Here is a 21,210-nt window from a genome sequence, read left to right as displayed (position 1 = left end):
GTGGTTAACGACCCTGACCATGGCAGGGGGATTGAAACTAGATGATCGTTCTGGTCCTTTTCAATCGAAGCCATTCTATGATTCTGTGATTTCCTGAGAGAATGATATCTGTCAGTATGTTAACTATGGTAGGCTGACCCTTAAGTTATGATGCTATGATTTTGTGATGAAGACATCCATATGTGAGTCTTTGATTACTTAAATACATTTATTTTCATATAATGTTAAAGATATCAAATATTATGAGATCTGAAGCACTGTTCTCAGTTTCTGCCTGAATAGCTAGCTCTCATAATCAGTCACTTCTCTGCTTTAACTCTTGTCTACACATTGTTGTGTATAGATAGCATGTTCCTCTTCCTTTGTGTTTTATATTTAGGAGTGATAGGCTTTAGCTACTGTATCGGAATATGGTTCATTTGAAGAACCCAAATGTTCAATTTCTTGGATGACCACTGTGTAAAAAGTGGGTATTAGCATTATCATGTTTTTCTCAAAAGGATATTTACTCTCCAAAGAGGATTCAGTGCTCTGCATGGTGTGTGCACAGAGATAGCTATCATTCTAAGTTCAAAATGAGAGTAGAATTTGAGAAATGTTTCTGTGCCTGGCATTCTCTATTAGTTACTGCTCTAATGGCTCTATGTATTTCCTTGCAAGCACTTTCCACTACCCAGCAGTTTTGACACTCTGAATAACACCGTATGTGAAATGCTTAGTTCTCACTAATATCCAAGATAGCTCCAAAAAAAGCTCTGCTTTACAAGGAAATCTGCACAGAATAGTTATGAATCTTTGAAGATGTAAACAATATTTGACATAATAAATGAGAAATGATTGAAGTTATCAACCCATATGGGCAGATATAATAAGGTCCTCTTACAATGGTGATGAGCATGACTATTACACAGAAATTCAAATGTGTAATAGACTTGAAAGCTCTGCATTGAAATAGCAGAATTGAGAATGCAATTGCATGTTTTCAAATGTTAAGAAATGTCATATATATGGCAGCCCAAACAACTTTAATTCTTATGTGCTTACTTTTTGATAGTACTTTTATGTAATTTTGTCTGTAAATGATAGACTTCTTTTCTACTTATCTACTCTTCGTAGCAGTCACCTTTTCTGTGAGTGCTGAAGTTGTTCAAAGATGTCAATACATCTGATTACATAACATTACTTTTCCATTATCTCCCCAGTAGGTAAACTGAACAAAAAATATGCTAGAATGAACACAGCAAGGCTCTGGCCCTATTGAACCCATTTAGGCATGGTTTTTTGCACCTGACTCTTTCTTTAATATAATACAGTTGTTCAAAGCATAAGCCTGACTACTTATATGACACCATGCTTTTTTGGAATTGCTGTTAAAAAAAATCCAGATTTTTAAGGTACATTTACAGAAAATAAGCAGCAAACAGACTGTTTGGTCTAACCGTTTGTCTAGAATCTAATGGAGTTTTGTGCCACAGTAAGTAATAAAATCCAGTTTACCAAGTCATCTTTAATCTATCCTAACATATAAAACTGTTCTGTTTCTTTCTTCAATCTTTGTCTTGTTTACTAGCAAAACTTCTAGACATCTTTTACAATGAACTTAATTCTAATAGCATTTGTGGAGATCAAATGTTCTGAGAAATGTAAAGGTTTCAGCAGAACTTCTAACAAAACAAGCCAGTTTTGAAGCTCAGTTACTTGTCTGTTTGTGGCTTGCTCCTTCATCCATCTCCTTTGCTTTTTAGTCTTAGGCCAGGTATTCTTAGGGGCGTGCTCTTCTTAGGGGCAAGTTCACAAAATCATCCATCTCCCTGCTCCCCCATATCCTTAATTTTCAGCTGCCTGGTCTCAGGCACATAAGAGATTGGGGAATTTCCAGAATCTGTTGTCTTTATTTTCAAAATTATTAAGTGATGAATTTCCCCCAGACTTTCATCTGAAGGCATATCTTCAGTTTGTCTTAGGTGTGATCACACTCAGACTAAGTCTGACTAATATTAACCTCAGACCATTAAGTTAGCTGCATTAGACATGAGATGAGATTTCAGTAGTGGAGTCCTACTGTCCACACCAATTACGAAGTGCTGGAATCTTATATAGAGTTCATGAGGCAGCCTTTGTCTTGCTCTGAGTCCCAGCAAGTCCCAGCTGCAGTCATTATGCTCTTAGAGCAGGTTCTTGAGGGCACCAGAGGAGGTGCCCTCACTCTATGAAAAGGTGATTCATTATTCATATGAAATTTAAACATTATTTTAGATACATAATTAAAATATTGCTACAGTACTACTTTTTACATTTTCAGAAGAATCTGTTTCCCATGAGAAATTATACCCAATTAAAATTTTTAGTAATAATTTCTTGAGGGACAGCTCCAGTTTTCCAAGTGGCAATATTATATCGTAAGTGTCCATATCATTGGAAGATTTTATTCCAAAATTGCCTCTTTATCAAAAATATTGTGCCTTCGAGTTGTTATTGTTCAAAAAGTCATTTAAATCTGCAGTAGGTAAATATGAAAATAGCAAGGTATGTGCATTGCATTAAAGGAATCCTCCTGATTTTCTGCATTATTTACTTATTTATTTCCTCTTGTTTCTTTTTCAGATTCTTCATGTTAAGTTGCATTATTTCATGAATCAGCTTCCTTTTGTTTGGCTGAAATCTCTGATACTCAGTGTCTCACAGCAACTTAGCCACAAAAGCTGCTTACAAAACTAGCACCTGAAGAGCAGGTCAATCAACAGTGATTGACTGCTACACAGAATGCATGGCTTTAAGTTCCCTGGCTTGGTTTGATTATTTACTTTGTTGTTTCTTTTCTTCTTGAATTTGTCATGTAAATCTATTAATAAAAATATGGATATCCATTCATAAATCACAGTACTAAGAGTGGCCAACAAGTTGACTGAAGACACAGAAATAGCAAGGTAGTCTGGGGTGATGGGCAGACAAAGTTGGACTGTGCTGCAAGATACAGATGGATAGGAAGAGAAGCAATAGATGAAAACAGGTGCATATGTCCAAGCACTGGCAAAGGTTCCTCAGAGAGGCTGTGGAGTCTCCTTGGAGATCTTCAAAAGCCATGGGTACTTGATTCTGGACAACGTGCTCTATATAGTCCTTCTTGAGTAAGGGTGTTGGACCAGAGATCCCTTCCAACCTCAAATATAGTGTGATCTCAATTACTGAGGATAATCAAAATTGACCTGTATAGATCTCTGAGCAATCTGATGTAATTGAACTTGCTGTGAGTAGATCAGAATAGAAGACCTCCAGACAGCTCTCTAACCTAAAATATTTTGTGATTCTGTGAACATAATCTATTCTTGTAAAATAAAGTGGATCCTTAATAAGAAAACTACATATTGTCTACAAACAGTAACATGGAGTAAAGTGCAATTCTGGCTATGTGCGTTATATTTCATCATTTTGGTGCTTCATTAAAACTTCTTTTGCTTCTGCAACTTTTACATTTTCACCTATCACTCCACAGATGCTACATAGCATCTATACTTTAGTTTCTAGTCTGTATAGCCAGTAAGTCTTTGTATTTCTAAGAAACTTACCTTCTCGTTCCCCAGTGTTCTCATCCTGATTTGTGGTCTCCAAGTGTATTGCTAAATAATGAAAACAGCCAAAAAAGTATTTATGATAGTAATATGACTGGCAGTTGGTATTTGGTATCTTTAATAAAGCTGTGATCTTACCATACATTTTTCACTTACAGGTGAAATCTTGTGTTTTTGTTGTTGTTGTCTTTAGATCTTAATAGACAAACAGATTTGGGAAATCACGTTACATTAGTTCTTTACAGTGTTGCATTATTGTATCCACTTAATATTATTATTAACAATGAGATATTCAAAAGTCCAAAAGTTTGTACAGTTAAGGATTTATACTGGATGAACCTGATTAAAATAAGTAGATTTTTATCTTGCCAATGTCATAACACCACACAGTACTGTGTCCAGTTTTGGGCCCCTCACTGCAAGAAAGATATTGAGGCCCTGGAACGTGTTCAAAGGAGGGCAACAAAGCTGGTGAGGGGTCTGGAACACAGGCCATATGAGGAGAGGCTGAAGGAGCTGGGAATGTTCAGCCTGGAGAAGAGGAGGCTCAGGGGAGACCTCATTGCTCTCTATAACTTCCTGAAGGGAGGTTGTAGTGAGCTGGGGGTCGGTCTCTTCTCTCGTGTCATTAGTGATAGGACCAGGGGAAATGGCTTCAAGCTACGGCACGGGAGATTCAGGCTGGACATGAGGAAGTATTACTTTTCAGAAAGGGTGGTCAGGCACTGGAATGGACTGCCCAGGGAGGTGGTGGAATCACCGAGCCTGGGGGTGTTCAAGGAAAGACTGGATGTTGTGTTGAGGGACATGGTTTAGTAGGAGCTATTGGGAATAGGTGAACGGTTGGACTGGGTGATCTTTTAGGTCTTTTCCAACCTTGGTGATTCTATGATTCTATGATTCTATGATTAATTATCTAAATTAGTGCTGTTGCCTCACTCCTATATAGTGACATTATTGTGAGACACTCCTGCTGGTATATGATGCACATTTCTGTTCTTTGTATGACCAGCACTGACCATTTCAGCTCATTGGGTGACTGCTTTGAAACAGAATAGTGTGAGTGTGAACTGTTGGCAATTCACAGGGAGATGAATGCATTAACATCAAGGACTCTGATCTCAAATCCCTCTAGAATCCATGGGAATTTATCATCTAAAAGCAAACAAGTTCTTGACAGAACTAGGTCTTATGGTCTCAAGACTCAGCTGAAATACTTCTATGTCATGAAAAATTGGCAGAATTTCTCCGCAGGTAGAGAAAACTTGCAAAGTGTGTTTAACACTACCTGGACAGAGATGCTATAAAATGTCTATTCCATGTGGTGTTACAAGCAGTAGAACTAAATCAGGTCTGATAATTCTATCTCACCTAGCTTGCACTCCCTTGGAAAGTAATAGAGAATAAAAACATATTGATAGTACTAATTAACATAGGAAATGAACCTGATGAATGATGCAGGGAAAAAAAAAAAAAAAAAAAAGGAGGAAAAATTGATGCAAAGCAAAAAAGATGATACAGAAAAGGAGCTGAGGATATAGGCAGAACTGAAATTGAATAAATTATTTTTCGGGGCAAGCGTGCTTGACAAGATTGATCATACTGGAATGAAAAATAAACCAGTGATTCAAAAGGAAAAGAATATGGTAGCAAAATTAGACTGAATGTATGTATCCGTATAGAGATAAATTGAAGTAAGATAGAAAATGTGAGAAATTGTCATCTTTAAATTGCCAGCCCTACAGTGAGGTGAGAAAACATAGAAATGGAATATTAATAATCTTTTTTTCCACATTTATTAAAGTAACTGCAAAGCCGGACAGCATATTTTCCAACCTTGGTGAGTCTATGATTCTGTGATTCTACATAACAGTGAAGGTGGAAAATCTGAGAGTCAGTGAATAGCAGTACGTGCCATTTTAGCTAGTTATGGACATATAGTTGGGGAACAGTTCTTGCCAGGCTTTATTAAACCTCATATGCTTTTGGATCTCTAAAACTGATGCTGGATTCTTGTGGAGATCAGTGGAGGCACTGACCTCAGTATGCCACTAGAGTATCCCACGATAGAAATGGGAGGTTTCAATGTGTGGCAACACGGGGATCCCATTTTCAGCAAAAAGTTCCTGAACACTTTTAGCATCAAAATTGCTATATTTTTGACACCACATTATTCCAAACATACTGTACCAATCCACCTATAAAATATGAATCCCCACAAGGCAAATGTATGTTTACATTATCTTCTTGCTATTCCTACACCGGTGATAAAATATGATCAGTGCAGACGCATAAGCGTAGCTATGTAATTATTAGTGTGGCTTTGTTGTTTTCTTCTTTTAATGGGTTAAAAGGTAGAAATCATGAAGTGGATTTGCTTCTTGGTTATTGTTTTGTAATGTAATCAGATCTAAAAGAAATACGCAAAGCATCTCCCTTTTGACACACAAACAGGATTAGTTGAGTTAATAGACTTTTGTATGTAAGACTATAAAATCCACCTTGTTCTTTGTTGACATGATCATAAATATGCAATATCATTATAATCTGCTTGTAGAGAAAATTTGTGTTTGGTATTTATAATGGTTGAACTGTGAATCCAAGTGAAATGGGTAATAAACTTACTGGTAGCTTGTAGGCAATTTAAAAGATTATACTCACATTAACAGATCTTTCCTCACACAGGAAATGCCTCCTGTTTACAATTCCTAATCCCAATTCACTTAAATTAGATTTATGTTATTGAATCTGCTGGATAAATTTCTGAAAAACTAAGAAATTAATAAGGGCCATCAAATGTATCTCTAGCTATCATAGTGCCTTTAAAAACAGCTTTAGGAAATTTGTGTTGTTTCATTTTCACAAAGTGAGTAAGAGAGACAAGTAGGTGAGAATGACAAGAGGAGGTGATTGAGGAGTGGAGAGATGGCTGCAGGTGTCTGAGAGACAAGGAGCTAGCTCTAATTCAATAGCTTGACTCTGTAAGGATGGAGTGGTGAGTTGAAACGTGAAGAACACAGAATACAGGTGCTGCAGGCAGCATCTGCCTTCCTCAAGTCAGGAAAATAGTATTCCGAGACAGCTGGAAATATTTGCTGTCAAGATGAATTTTTATGTGGCATTCCCAAACTTGGAATGTATTCCTAAGGAAATGAAGAAATGGATTCCTAGGGCACCCACAGAATAGCATGACCAAAAAAAAAAATAAAAAAAAAATTAATTAAATAAATAAATATAAAAATCTAATTTATTTATTTGTTTCTTTATTGTGAGGCCTACGCTGGTCTAGATTTGCATTAATTTACTCAATTTTATACCTGGAGGTCTGCTTTTGATTTATCATCTGGTCTTTTTTTTGAGGATGAATGATGGATCCAAGCCAAGAAAAGCGTGAGGGCAGACAAAAGTTCAATGAAGTCTTGTCACATAATTTGGTTGGTAAACTAAGACCCGTGTTCCACTCAAGAAATATAGTTTGGACTGGAAGCTTTCCTTCAATAGACATGACAGTTTCTTGCCAGTGTCAAGAGGAAAGTGAAACCCAAAATATTAGATTTCTTTTACCTGTGAGTATATTTTCGGAATCTATTTTGTTCTTACCTTGCAGAGCTAGAGTCAAAATTTTCTAAGACTAGCATTACTACAGTTCCCCAACTTCCCAATTTGTTATAACCAAAAGGATTTGTGAAATCGACCATTTCATTTTCAGATGTGCACTAACTGATCTATTCGAATCACATTTCTGGTTAGGGCTCATGTTAAACTGCAAAGGTTTTAAGCAGAGATAAGATATGTATTCCTTCCTCCAATCTAAATAATGATGGAGTTGCACTATTCTTTAACTTTAATGTGCAAGTGCCACTGACAATTTTGGTTGATCAACCCACTACTGCCTCTGTTTTGTAGTTAGTACTACTGTAATTAGTACTTCCTTATTAGTCTTTAATTTTCATTTTGCTGCATTTTATTATTTTACTTTATTGTAAGAATTTGTCAAGGCTACCAGTAGTTGCCTCCATATGATTTGTATTTCTCTATTGCCGTTATTGTGATGCTGAAGTCAAGGCAACCTTAAGTGAAGATATGACTGTGATTTATAGAGAGCTTGCAGAACTTTTCTTTTTTACAATGTAATTCAGTCACCAGAATAGAAAAGCTCAAATAATACAATATTTATGTTGCAAAACAGTTTGTACTTTAAGGTTTTTATCAGTTCTTTTTGGCTCCTACTAAAGGTCAAGGTATGTTTTTCTGAATAGAAAACAACTCAAGATCCTCAGATAGACACAGACTGTTTTTCAAAGAACATATTATTGGATCATACATATAGCTGTTGCTACCAAAACTTTGAGAAGAGAAAATCCAAATACAGGTTTTATCATTATCTTTTTATTAAATGTATTGATTTTTTATTTTTTATTTTTTACTGGTAATGATATATATCAAAATAATATCCATATAGCAAGAGCAATTTTTTATTCTTTGGAACATATTAAGCCTTGAAATTTTCTTTAGTAATATGAATTTTCATAGTGACTTGCATCCAAAAGATTTTGTTAATTTACAATCCTAAAAAAGATAATAATGACAAGTTATTCAGTATTGAATAAGCAATATTAAAAATATTTTCTTATTAATATGTATTGATTATACCAATCAATGATTATATCTTTAAATTTACATTTTATCCCCTCGTCTACAAAATTTAAAAAATTCCTCTATCTCTATTAAATCAATTAAGAACTCTTCATTAGTTATGGAGAAGTGAGCTTACATTCAAGTACATTAATATGAAAGATTTATGGGAATATCTGTTTCTCTATTTATCTATGTATCTGTCTATTTATCAACGTAGCAGGACCAAAGTTTATTCTGGCTCAGTGTTGTGGCTACAATTTCCCTTGTCATGAGGAAAAACAGAATTTCCAAAATACTTGTTTATTTAACTCAGTTATACTGTAAAAAACAGACTACATATGACTGCTTCAGCAAAATAAAATGAACATCAATGAAAAAGCAATGTTATTTGTATATCAAAGGGAATGGAAAAACTGGTGCAGTTATGTAGTGATACTGAACAGTCACAGCATCCTTAAATCAAGGATAATGCCTGAGAATTTCCTCTCTCTTTTTCTACTTGCAGGGATTGCAACCATCATTTTACTTCCTTGTTACCGCTTTTATTTCGTAGCTTATGTGTGATGTTGTACATATGCTGCATATATATGTTTGTTTGATTTTTTTTTTTTTTGCTTTCTTTGTTACATCATAAACCAGACGTGTCAAGCTTTCAAGGTTACATTTTTTGGGTGATCAGAGGTTGAGTTTTTTTCTGATTTTCAGTTCTATCCCTTCAGTTCTTCCTCTACATCTACTTTCAAATTTTCTCCTTTTACCTTCTGTTTATACATATGGGATCCCATGCAGCTGTCTTGATAGATAGCTTGTATTTGTGTATACATGTGAAAACTTAATTACGTTTTCTTTTACCAGTGTTAATCTTGTATTCCCTTACTGTCTACTGTTCTCCCAGTTTTATCACACGTGTCTGAGGCTTGAGCGAATGAAATCATAAAGGAAAGGCTTTCTGTGTTCTTTAATTAGTAGAAAATATATATATATATATATATATATATAATAGGAGAAGGAGCTGATCAGTAGCAAAAGCCAAAATAATGATAAAAATGAAAGACTGGATTGTTTGCTGAGGTTGTGTTCAAATGATGGAGAAGGTATACAGTGCAGCATACCATCTGTAATACACTGAGGTCCCAGCAAATTCTTCCTGCTCACTTAATTTGCATCTGTAAAAATACCCAATTTTACTGTAAGATGGGAACTGGGCTACTAAAGAAGTAAGAATAAGAAAGTTGAACTTGAATATGTTTTTTATTTTCTAGGTCTGCTATATATCCCCAGAAAAGAGATTTATCTCACTGTGACTCACTTTCTCCTGTTTTTGTAACTCATGTTACACAGCAAAATATCAAGACCTTAATGATACTGTCACTAAAATTCAATTCAATGTTCTTATAGAGAGGTTAAAAAACAATGCTACAATCATGTGGATATTCAAGAAGGACTTTGGCATTGGTATTGTGAACATTATAACGCATAATTTATTGACAGATGGTCCATAGAGCAGGGTTCACATCTCACAGATGTCCTCAGGAAGTGTTGACTTCATAAACATTGGAAAAGAAATCTCTGTCTTGATGGAAATTCTTCAGAAAAGAATTTGGGTCATTAGTCAACAGTATCATCTTGTTAAGAAATTAAACAAGCATTCACAGAGGAATATACATAGATAGGGATCCATCCTGAAGAGAATTAATTTTGCATTACACAGATACACAGAGAGAGAACAACCAATCTTGATGATGATTGTGGTATTCAATTATGTAAACCACAACTGTTATCCTTACAATTTCACTTATTCTGTATTATCCTGTTTCACATTGATACTTTTTAACACAGAAATATTTTTTGGGAAATATAAGTTCAATGAACCATTTTTTTAATGACTTTTTTCAGATTTCACATTGAAATGTCCTGTTTCACAATTTTTATTAACATGATCAAGTTGCAGCTTTGTAATCCATACAGTGTGACACCATTGTCAGTAACTTGTATTTGCAAGTGAAGTGAAAATTTAACCCTCACAAAGCTAAAATGTAATACTAATTTTCATGAAATTTTGATGTTTCAAGTAGAATGTCATTTTCAAGAATATCACTGAGGTCAGCACTGAAAATAAGAAATCTTGGCTATTCCTTGTTGCCAGTCTGAACAATTAGATCTTGGGAAGTGCTGACAGGTACACGTTTCTTGATGTCTCAGTTAACTTCCTGAAGTAAACAAAGTATGTAACAGACAAAATACATCTTCTCTTTTATATAATATAACAAGCCACGGACATGTAGCTTATTAAAATGAAAACAAGCAACAATAATAAAAAAAAAGAAATGAAATCAAAACAAACAAGACAGACTCCTTGCCTGTGGTGCTGATGACTCATTTGCAAATCTCTTTTCAAATTTTCACTCTTTTCTAGGGTGGAGTCAGCTGTGCCGTCTTGTCTAATATTTATAAAGAAAGATGTGGAACTCACATAAAACACTTCTAGTGCTTAATTTGTATCTTACATATATAAATGTATTTATTTTGCATCTTTTGATAAGATAAAACTAATTCCAGCTAAAATAAAGAGTGCAAAAAGACAGTGAACCCCTGAGTCCCTGGACAGATAGACAGTACAATGTGCACTATGCATCCCTGAAGAGGTTGACTGACTTATACCTGTTGTGAGTCTATTGCGCTGTCCACTGCTCCCGGCAGTGTTGGGATGTGTCTTACAAGAACTTCCTTCACTTGCATTTGGACTGACAGGTACAGCATTCGCTAGACTAAGGAAAGCAGACGATGGCTGGCTCCATGGTAGTCAGCAGCTGGCACTGCGGAGGAATTTCAATTAGTCATGTGACAATCAGCTGCAATCCCCAAGGAATCTTGTGCACGATGCTAAAAGTAGAGACATGGGACCTCTTTTTCTGTCCCTGTGAATTAATTTTACAAATAACATCTTCTATATCATATTTTCTCTGATATGAATGAGTACATTTGTAAACAAAGAACTAAGATGATGCATTTGGCACAGTGAGATGTCTGAATCATTCTGCAGTCCCTGTTCCTTGAATGTAAATGGCAGAGGTTTTCTTACTTTACATAAAACTGCTGTTTTAGCTTAATGAGCTCTGGGATTTTTATAGTAACATGGTTCATGCTGTTAGCTGAGTGTCTCTGAAGGGAAACTTAGTATGTTGTCTCTTAGAGCTTTCAGAGAAGCGTAGAATATCCTGAATTGGAAAGGAACAACAAGAATCATTGTGTCCAACTCCTGTCTCTACACAGCAGAACACAAAAATTAGACCATATGTCTGAGAGTGTTGTCCAGACACTCCAGGAGATCAGGACCATGACCTCTGCCCTAGGAAGCCTGATCCAGTGCCCAACCACCCTGTGGTGAAGAACATTTTCCTGATATCCAGCCTGACCCTCCCATAATGCATCTCCATCCCTTTCCCTCAGGTCCTGTCACTGTCACCAGGGAGAAGAGCTCAGTGCTGCCCATCCACTCTCCTCATGAGGAGCCGTAGGCCACCATGTGATCTTCCCCCATTCTGCTCTTTTCTATGCTAAACAAACCAAGGGATTTCTGCTGTTCTTCATGCATTATCCCCTCTGGACTCTTCACCATCATTGTAGCCCTCCTTTGGATGCTCTCTAATAGTTTTATGTCCTTTCTGTCCAGCTCTGTAATTGTCTAGACCTCTCTACAAGGCCTTTCCACCCTTGACAAAGTCTACAGCACCTCCCAATTTCTTTTATTAAACAGTGTTTGCATTAATCTATCCTGTGAAGATAATGTTTCGTTATCACTCTATATCTTTTTATCATTTACAAAGGGAATATATCCAATTATTTGGCTTTAAATCTTTTGAGTTTTGATTCAGGAGGCTGACATAGAAGATAATTGTTTTTGTTTAGATTTGAGTAGCTAAAATTTATATTAAAAAACATGTCTGGTTTCAGCTAATATATTTACTGTTCAGAATACTTTCACAAAACTTCAAATAAAATTTCCTTTCCAGAACACTGCAACTTTGGAAAGATACTTAAGAATAAAGCAATAATGTCTTACAGAAATAGATATTATAACTTTTCTTTTCTCCATTCTGTCCATTTGCTACATATTTGTACATATCCTTTGAAATTAAAAAAAAAAAAAAATTGCCTTGCTAGAAAATTTTATTTACATATATTTGCTAAACTTCTTTGCCAAAAGGCTAAAGAAAAGGATTGAATGCTGTTTCAGTTGTAGATTTACATATACACACACAAAAGAAAAAAGAAAAATGCTATTGTAAGCAAAATGGAAAATCAAATCAAATGTAAACCACAATGCTTCTTGCAAATATTAATATTACTGATAATAGCCACATTATGGGGCTATGGCAGGATAGATCAAGAACTCTTTATACATACTGAAGATGTGAAAATGTAAAAATGAAAGACATTTACACTGCATAACATAATATGTGTAAAGCAGCTTCAAGAAAATTAAAAAATAGTAAAGCCTTAGAATGAGAAGGTATCAGTCCTCTTGTTAGAAGATTACTTTTAAAGTTCATCTAAGAAGTGTAGCCTGCAATCTTTTAGTGTTTGGAATTTTGCAGTCTCAAGCCGTCTTCAAAAATATTTTTTTCTGCCCTTTTTCTGCACTTTGGTAGCTACTGGGAGAAAAATAGCAAGCAAATAGCATCAAGTCAATAATAACTTAAAACCAAAATGAAATGTTACTGTTTTCTTATGATGTCAGGAAAAAATTAACCTTTTCTGTAAGCATCAGAAAAGACTGTAGATTAGAAATGGGTACAGGCTGTTCTTAACAGTGATGCTATTTTCTGTGTTTTACTAAAGACAGAGACATTTTGAAATTCAGATCATCAAAGGCAGGCTTTAACAAACCTGTTATTGAACACTTTTGGCTTGGTTAAATGAAAATTGCTCTTATTCTAAAGTGACAGCAATGCTGTGTTCAGGCCCTAAGGATGTATTCCTGAAGGGAAACTCTCCTGGTAAACTGACACAAATATTTCAGAGTATTTTAAAACCCACAGTATTGTCCCATGGCAGGGGGGTTGAAAGTAGATGATCGTTACGGTCCTTTTCAACGCAGGCCATTCTATGTTTCTATGATAGTGTTTAGCTCCATTCTTCATTATATTTTATTTAATTCTGAAGATGCCTTAGACCATTTGTCTAAAAAGAATTGAGAAGTACTTATTATAAAGTGTGAGATTTGTGGTACAGGGGATTGCTCTCCTTCCCTTTCACAATAAGGGAACTATTAATTGCTGCACTAATATTCTAACTTCTGCTTCAGCTGAATTGTTCTTAAATAACTCATTCAGGTCAGGTAATAAGTGTTCATCCTTCCAAATTGTGAATAACCATATGGTAGGTTATGCATCAGAGAAATACCTGAATGTTCTCTTTAAGGGCCTCTTTTATCAGGTAGTAACACAAACACTTTCTTCTGGAAAAACAAAAGATTTTTTTCCTTCTTAGACCTTGCTTTCATTAATGTACTTTTTCCATTAGAATTTTAAATTGGAGAATTTTTCTACAAAGCTTGCTGTGGCATGAAGATACTATATCTTGACTCTTCATTATACCAACTCCAATTGTGAATTATTACTTTTACCAGTGCATGCATTTGTCTTATAAAATTAACTAGAAAACAGCTTGCATAAGCTTATGCTGGTAGTCAGAAAGTGTGAATAAAGCTTTCATTTGTAATCAAATTTCTACTTCTGACTTTATACGAAACCTGGCAAAAGTGCCTTACTTTGCTATTTATGATTAGGTTCCTACTTCAATTTAGAATAATAATAGAACAGCAAAATAATGTTTGCTTTCTCAAAAGTGTAGTAGACCACATCAGGAGAAAGTGCCTATGCATCAGCTACTTTGGAGGAAGAAGCCAAAAGTCAGCAAATGTTGCAATAACAAAATTTTCTTTATTTAGTAACAGAAACATCTCCTTTCATAGGAAGAAAAATAGTTCATCTTTATTTTCTTATACAGTACTAAAGAAAGAAAAAAAAATGTCCTTAAATAAAAATGTCCTTAAAAAAAAATGTAACTTAATTTTCTGTTCCTAATGTATTTCCACATGACTACTTCTGATTTTGTCTGGAAATTTGCTTTCCACTAGAGTCTAGCATTTTGGTTATAGAGCTTCACTCTATAACTGTATAGGCATTATACTGTTGCACTAATCAACAGATCTTATCACAAAAGCACAACGGTACTAAGCAACAATGACAAACAGAATTGAAACGTTAGTATTTCTTAAATCTTAATTATATATTTCTAAAAAGTACAGATTTCTAAGGCTGTCAGTAAACTAATCATGTTATGTACATGATCAATATTTTTATTTATTTTTGAGAGTAAAAGAAAACAACAACAAAAAAAAGCAGCAGCAACAAACTAACTCATAGAAATGAATATGGAAGTTCTTAGATTTTTATTAGAAGAGTACTCTATTATCTCAACCTGACTTTTTAATTTGCTGTCTGATTTAATTCTACTGTCAAGGACTTATAATTCAACTTAACATGACATAATCAGTTTTGTTTCATTATTATTGCTATTATTCTGTGTTTACTGGATAGGGGTAGTAATAGAATCTTAACTCCAGCTGAGTAATGAAGTCAAAGGAAAGTCAGGCTTTTTCTTTGGAGTTGAAAGACTTAAGTGCCTCTGATCAGGCATCTTATTCCATTCCTTGTTATGATTTGAAGTATTTTCTTCTTCTCTATATAGAGCAACATGAATTTGCTGTCTCTTCTTGTATTAGTTCCGTGTCTGGAGATCTTCAGCTATTCAAATCTTCCCTCAGAATATACCTGAAGGAAGTCAGAAAAGCCATTCTCTGTGCTCAATAATTAAGAAAAAAGTAATTATCATACAGATGCAATGCATTTTTCACTGAATTTGAAGTTGACACTTTATAGGTAAGATCTAATGAGCAGGCTATTGCTAATAAAATGATACAATTGCAAGTAACAGAAACCATAAGTTAATTGCAAGTAATAAAAAACAGTACTTTTTACTGTGCTTCTGTTGGGTCCTTTTACGTCTCAGTTATCAAAGGTGTACATCTTACATAAACAAAGGAGTCTGACTGTATCTACTCATGGTTTAGTCAGGAGCAGTGAATGGATGCTTATGAATACTAACTTGTGCACAATAATTACAGAAAAAAATGAACAACTAGTTTTTCTGTGAATAGCCCATGTAAATTAGTACCTTAGCTAAGAGCCAGACCTTTTTTGATTACACTGGATAATGTATAAATTCAATTTACATCACAACCTCCCTTTCCATCTGTAAAATTAAACCCAGATGAGACACTTTAACAAGATTTCTAATTCTTCTACTGGCAGAGTGCAATTTACGTATAATCCTCTGATCTTCTTTGCAAACAGGAATAAATCTAGCAGCTTTTGAGTGGACTTTTCACTTATATCATAGCTCAGTACTTTTAAGCCAGTTGATCTTTAGTTGTTGTTGTCTTTGTTTGCTTTTTTTTTTCCTTTCTATTACTTTTATTGTCTTAGGAGAGTCTTTTTCAAAATATTGACTCTCTTCTGGCCTCATAGTATATTGCAACCTTCATAATTCAGACTAACATTTGTAGTTGATCAATAACGTATTCATTATATATCTCCCTGACTTTAAAAACTTGATTCTGCTCTCATTATCAACCATAAATACCCCAGAAAACTAGGAAACTGATCATGATAAATTATAATAGAAACATGTAATGTAAAATACTTGAATTATTAGATATTTGCACAGTTATTGTTTTAATATTATATGTAATATACTCATATACTCATACTCATATGAGTATATGAATATACTCATATTACTCATATGTAATATACTGTATCTCAGCCTGGAGAAGAGAAGGCTGCAGGATGACCTCATTGCAGCCTATCAATACCTGAAGGGAACCTACACCCAGGAGGGGAGTAAACTCTTCAAAAGGGCTGACAACAGCAGGACTAGGGGAAATGGATCCAAGTTGAGGGAGGGAAGATTTAGGTTGGATGTTAGGGGGAAGTTCTTTACAAGGAGGAGTGGTTAGGCCCTGGAACGGGCTGCCCAGGGAGGTTGTGGATGCCCCGTCCTTGGATGTGTTCAAGGCCAGGTTGGACGGGGTCCTGGGCAACCTGATCTGAATGTGCATGTTTGGTGGCCCTGCTAGGCAGGGGGGTTGGAACTACATGATCCTTGAGGTCCCTTCCAACCCGGGTGATTCTGTGATTCTGTGTGATTCTGTGATTCTGTAATAGTTCCATCCACATTTGACCCATTCAATATTATTTTAGATCATTCAGGATATTGATAATTACACGTAATTGTTAGACAGATGTGCAACAGTACAAAAATGTTGTCTCTTTATGTTTAGTGACTATTTTGGTAGCAGTAGCATAAAGAGAATTTCTTGGACTTGTTATCTAGTGATACAATTTGCCTTTTTCATAATAATTTTAAACACAAAATAATGGTTTGAAATCTTTTTTTTCCTGTTGGTGGCATTGCATTGATATATTTTGGTTTCAAATTTCAGTTTCATACACAACTGCACCACAGTTATTCCTTTAAGTTTAAATTTGTATTCTTCACATGATAGGACATGTACTGCTTCAAGATCACATATGCTGTTTATTCACATAACATTTCATTGCTCAGTCTGACAACATTGCCATAAACTGTGCCTTCAGTTTCCAATTTAAAGAGAAGAAATTTTGTATGTCTGAAGATATGAAATACAATAATTACTGTGCAAATTCTGTTTTTTGAAATCTGGTCCATAAATGGTTATACTTTATTGAATAAAAGCTCCAATTTGAAATAGTTCCACCAGCAAATAACTGCAGCACAGCTCTTTTTCTACTGATGTACTCACGGACCTTAATTTTTAAGGAGAGAAAATTTAATTTATTAACATGAGTGCAGTTTAGTCTAATTTGTGGTAATCTTATTTATTTCTTCTGAAAATAGATGAAACTCTTCATCTCTATTTCCCGGTATATCCCAGACGCTGTGTGAAATGGAGCAAATGAATCATGATGAAAAAGTAGAGAATTTCCATGCATGTCTGTTCATCACTGATAGCTAAATTGATAGAGCTCGTGTTGAATAGAAGACAATGACATATGGACCTGTACATGCTAAAACAAGCCTTGAAATCAAGGTTTTATGTTCCCTTTGATGCCATAGAGGAACTGTTATTTATCTTTCCTGTGTTATCTCCAAGTACTCTGACACAAAATCGTTTTTGGAAGATTACCTGCATTTTCAGATCTTGATTATGAAGGATAACATTTATCTAATTGAATTGTTCCAATCTGTAGTGTATTTTTTGTATTTTAATTTTTTGAGACATACAAGTTAATGAAGCACATTTCCTCTGTAGGTTTTCTGCTATAATGGCAGCTGGAAAACATATAAATATTTTGTTATTTGCTTACTGTATAGCATAGGTGTCATAATATCAACAGCATTTTCTATTCATTTGAGATACCTATGTGAAAGGAAGATGGAAGTCACTGACTTATAAGGAAATGTATTGTAATAGACCAAGATCCAATCTGAAATGTATTGTTATTTTAAAATTTTCATTTATTCTCTAGGAAATTGGAATTAATATGACAAGCCAATCACTAACACACAGTCATGTTTTACAATAGGCAAATGGTTCACAGATAATTCAGATAACGGTTCATATTAAATCAATATACATGATAGTGAGTGTAGTTATATCAAACATTATGGAATTGCATATTTGTGAAAATATTCCACATTAATGGACTACTGAACCTACAGGTTCAAATAAATCTATTTTACTATTCCTACTTTAAAATATATTTAGGCAATTTACTTTTTTCTGTTAACATTAATCCAAAAGATGCTCCATTGATTTTAGCATCAATATGGATTTGAATGATCAAAGTACACAAAAGCTGAGGAAAAACTTGCTTTCGAGTGAAGCTTGAATCAAGCTTTATGGAAGAAACAATATGGTTAGGCATGACAGAAACCGAAAACTGAAGTTCATTAAAGTTTGTAGAAGTCTCCAAGTTTAGTTAATTTTTTTCATCCTAATTTTAGAACATTGTCAAGAGCTAGTTTTTTGAATGCATTATTTATTGTTTCCAGGACCATCAAGCAATGTAGCTGTAAAATTTTCTGTAATTGAGACATTAGCCATGTAGATCACTCACTTACTCTAACAATCTCCACACTAAAAAAAAAAAAAAAAAAGATCCATGAAATTGAAACTTTGATTGGATATCATATCATATTTTGAAATTTCTCCTATTTAGTGCGTTTTAATTGTGATTCTCCATTTCTCTATGCAGGTTATTTGATTTCTTGTTTATAAATCCAGAAGCTACAGTTGATGAGATTGGTGAGATACCCTTAAACTCGATTAAAGGATTTTCATAGTCTTTATTCATGGAATCATAGAATGGCCTGGGTTGAAAAGGACCACAATGATCATCTAGTTTCAACACCTCTGCTATGTGCAGGGTCACCAACAGACCAAACTGCCCAGAGCCACATACAGCCTGTCCTTGAATGCCTCTAGGGATGGGGCATTCAATTTTATAGAATAGGTAAATATTAAAATATAAATTCTAATTTAAATCAAATTTTCACTTTAATAAAAATACAAAACACAAATAAAGTTCAGCACTAATGCCACTCACACATGTTTTTCTGTACAAGGAGACATAGATTTGTTTTTTCTATCTTAGTTTTTAATTGGTCACCAATACTGTGTCTTTAGTTTAACAGTCTTTTTCCCGTCTGTCTAAATATGTTTTAAAACTTCTGTGTCAGGGGTGTCAAACCTTCCTCAAAAGTGAGCACCTCTTATATTCTTTCATTTTGCTGTCTCTCATTACAGGAGTTAGAATAGTGTTTGCACAAACAGTCTTTGGAAGCTGAAAGTAGATTTCCATCATCTTGAAATGTGAAAATCCAAACAGTGCCCTGAGAATAAGGAGTGATACTAACAGTAATATCATAATATGAATCAGTTTCAAGGAAGTAGTAAGGCTAATCAGTCTGCTGTGCCATCTCTTTTAGGATGGTTTGGTTCTACAGAAAAATGGAGTGTCGTGCTCTTCTTCCCTGATTATCACGTGAAAAGACAATTTCAAATTTGGGTATTTTGTTGGTTTTTTTCATGTTTATACTCTACTAATAGCTAAACAATTCTAGGAAAGAAGTATTTCAAAATGATTGTTATTCCATGGCTGGGAAATCATATAGAAATAGGAAATTACACAATGAAAGAGGTTAAAAATGAATAAAAGGCAAAGAGTGAATAAGCTCAAAGTTAATGCTTAGTTCCTTTGGCTTCATTTGAGATATTCATGACACAGTGAGGTAAATGAAGAAAAGATAAGAGTATAAGCAACCATTACATCACAAGGCTTCCTAGGCACTGATTCAGGAAGAAGAACATAGCTAGCTGCTTACAAGGCGATGGATTCAGGTTAATAGAGAAGCGGGTTGTGTTGGGAATAAATAATAAAAGATAATTATGCTTTGAGAGCAGAGCTTTCTGTCCCTAAGCTAGTCTTGTAAATATACAAAATTGTGCCCTGCTACCGGACCCTTTGTGAATTGCTGTAGCAGTTGCAAGTAGTGAAAAGTCATGGATGAACTATGTTATATGATAACTTTAAAAAGAAGTATTGTAGTTCTGAATTTACCAAAGCACTGGATGTTCTTTGATTTATGAACTTTGAGTTATTATTTTTATTTAATTGATTTAACACACATATTTACAAAGATAGAAAAGTAAGAAATAGGACATACTTTTCACAGTTTTACACAGTTGAAGAAATACTATTAGAAAGAGTCACTTCAATGAAGGTGCATCTTGCAAGCAATCAAAATATAGGAATTGTTCTGTGATGAAGCAAATTTTGACTGTCACAAGCACTAGCAGATATGAAGCCCAGTTTCTTCTACTGTTATAACAAAGTTATCTTCAAGTACTTCCAAATAACAATTACTCCAGATACCTCCTTACATTTATTTTCTTTCATAATAACTTTTATTCAATCTAGAAATAAAAAAATGCAAAAACACTTAAATAGAACATGTTCATCACTATTTTCCAAAATGTTTTCCAAAAGTTCTTATTTTTACTTTCACTTCGTAATTATTGCAAACATAATTGATCGCTTGAGGATTAAGGTAATTCTCAAAGTATTTTGCAACTATCTTTAATATAGATACTGAAATTATCCTTGTGGAGATACTTGCATTGTTCTATTTTAGAAGTTTTCTATTAAAAAACTTCAAGGGATTTGAGGCAGATGTACTAGGTGGCCTAGCCTTTACAATAATAATATTGAAATAATATTGAATTAGGTGGCTAAGATCTCAGAACCATTTACAAGAATTACATACCTCCTGTAAGCAGTTACTACAGCTTCCAGAAAAGTTCCAGTAAGTTTTCTCAGGGATTTCCAAAATCATAGGTGATATTACATTTAGAAATTGGATTAGCATTAGCAAAATCGTATATTTCTTGAATCCATAAAAATTTAGCATCCAGCCTATTGTGTTTCATTGATGAGTCAGCATCATTTTCAGTTTATTTTTTAACCTGAGTTCTTCTAGCTTCAATTTGGTGCTTATTAGTTGTATTTTACTTAAGTATTTTAGAAAGATGAATAGCTGCTCCTTGAGCTCTTTACAGTTTTTTAGAATTCTGACATATCACAAGTTAGTTTTCCATTTTTGAAGGCTTACTCGGTCCAGTTATTCCTCCTTAAAAACTGATGCTATAGATTTCTCTGTCCTCTTTACCTATTTCTATACTTTTCAATTTTTACAATATGTCATTTTTGAAATGTGAGGTCAGAAATTTGTGTCATAATGATATTTTTATTTTATTTTCTATTTTCTATAGTAATTCCTAACATCTGCTTTGATTTCTTGGCCTCTGTTGAGCACTGGCATTCATTTTCAT

The sequence above is a fragment of the Centrocercus urophasianus genome, unplaced genomic scaffold, assembly GCF_019232065.1.
Source record: "Centrocercus urophasianus isolate 14NV4802_14NV808 unplaced genomic scaffold, USGS_Curo_1.0 seq_15, whole genome shotgun sequence".
Lineage (NCBI taxonomy): Eukaryota > Metazoa > Chordata > Aves > Galliformes > Phasianidae > Centrocercus > Centrocercus urophasianus.
The sequence above is the reverse complement of the archived record's forward strand: the minus strand, read 5'-3'. Positions refer to the sequence as shown.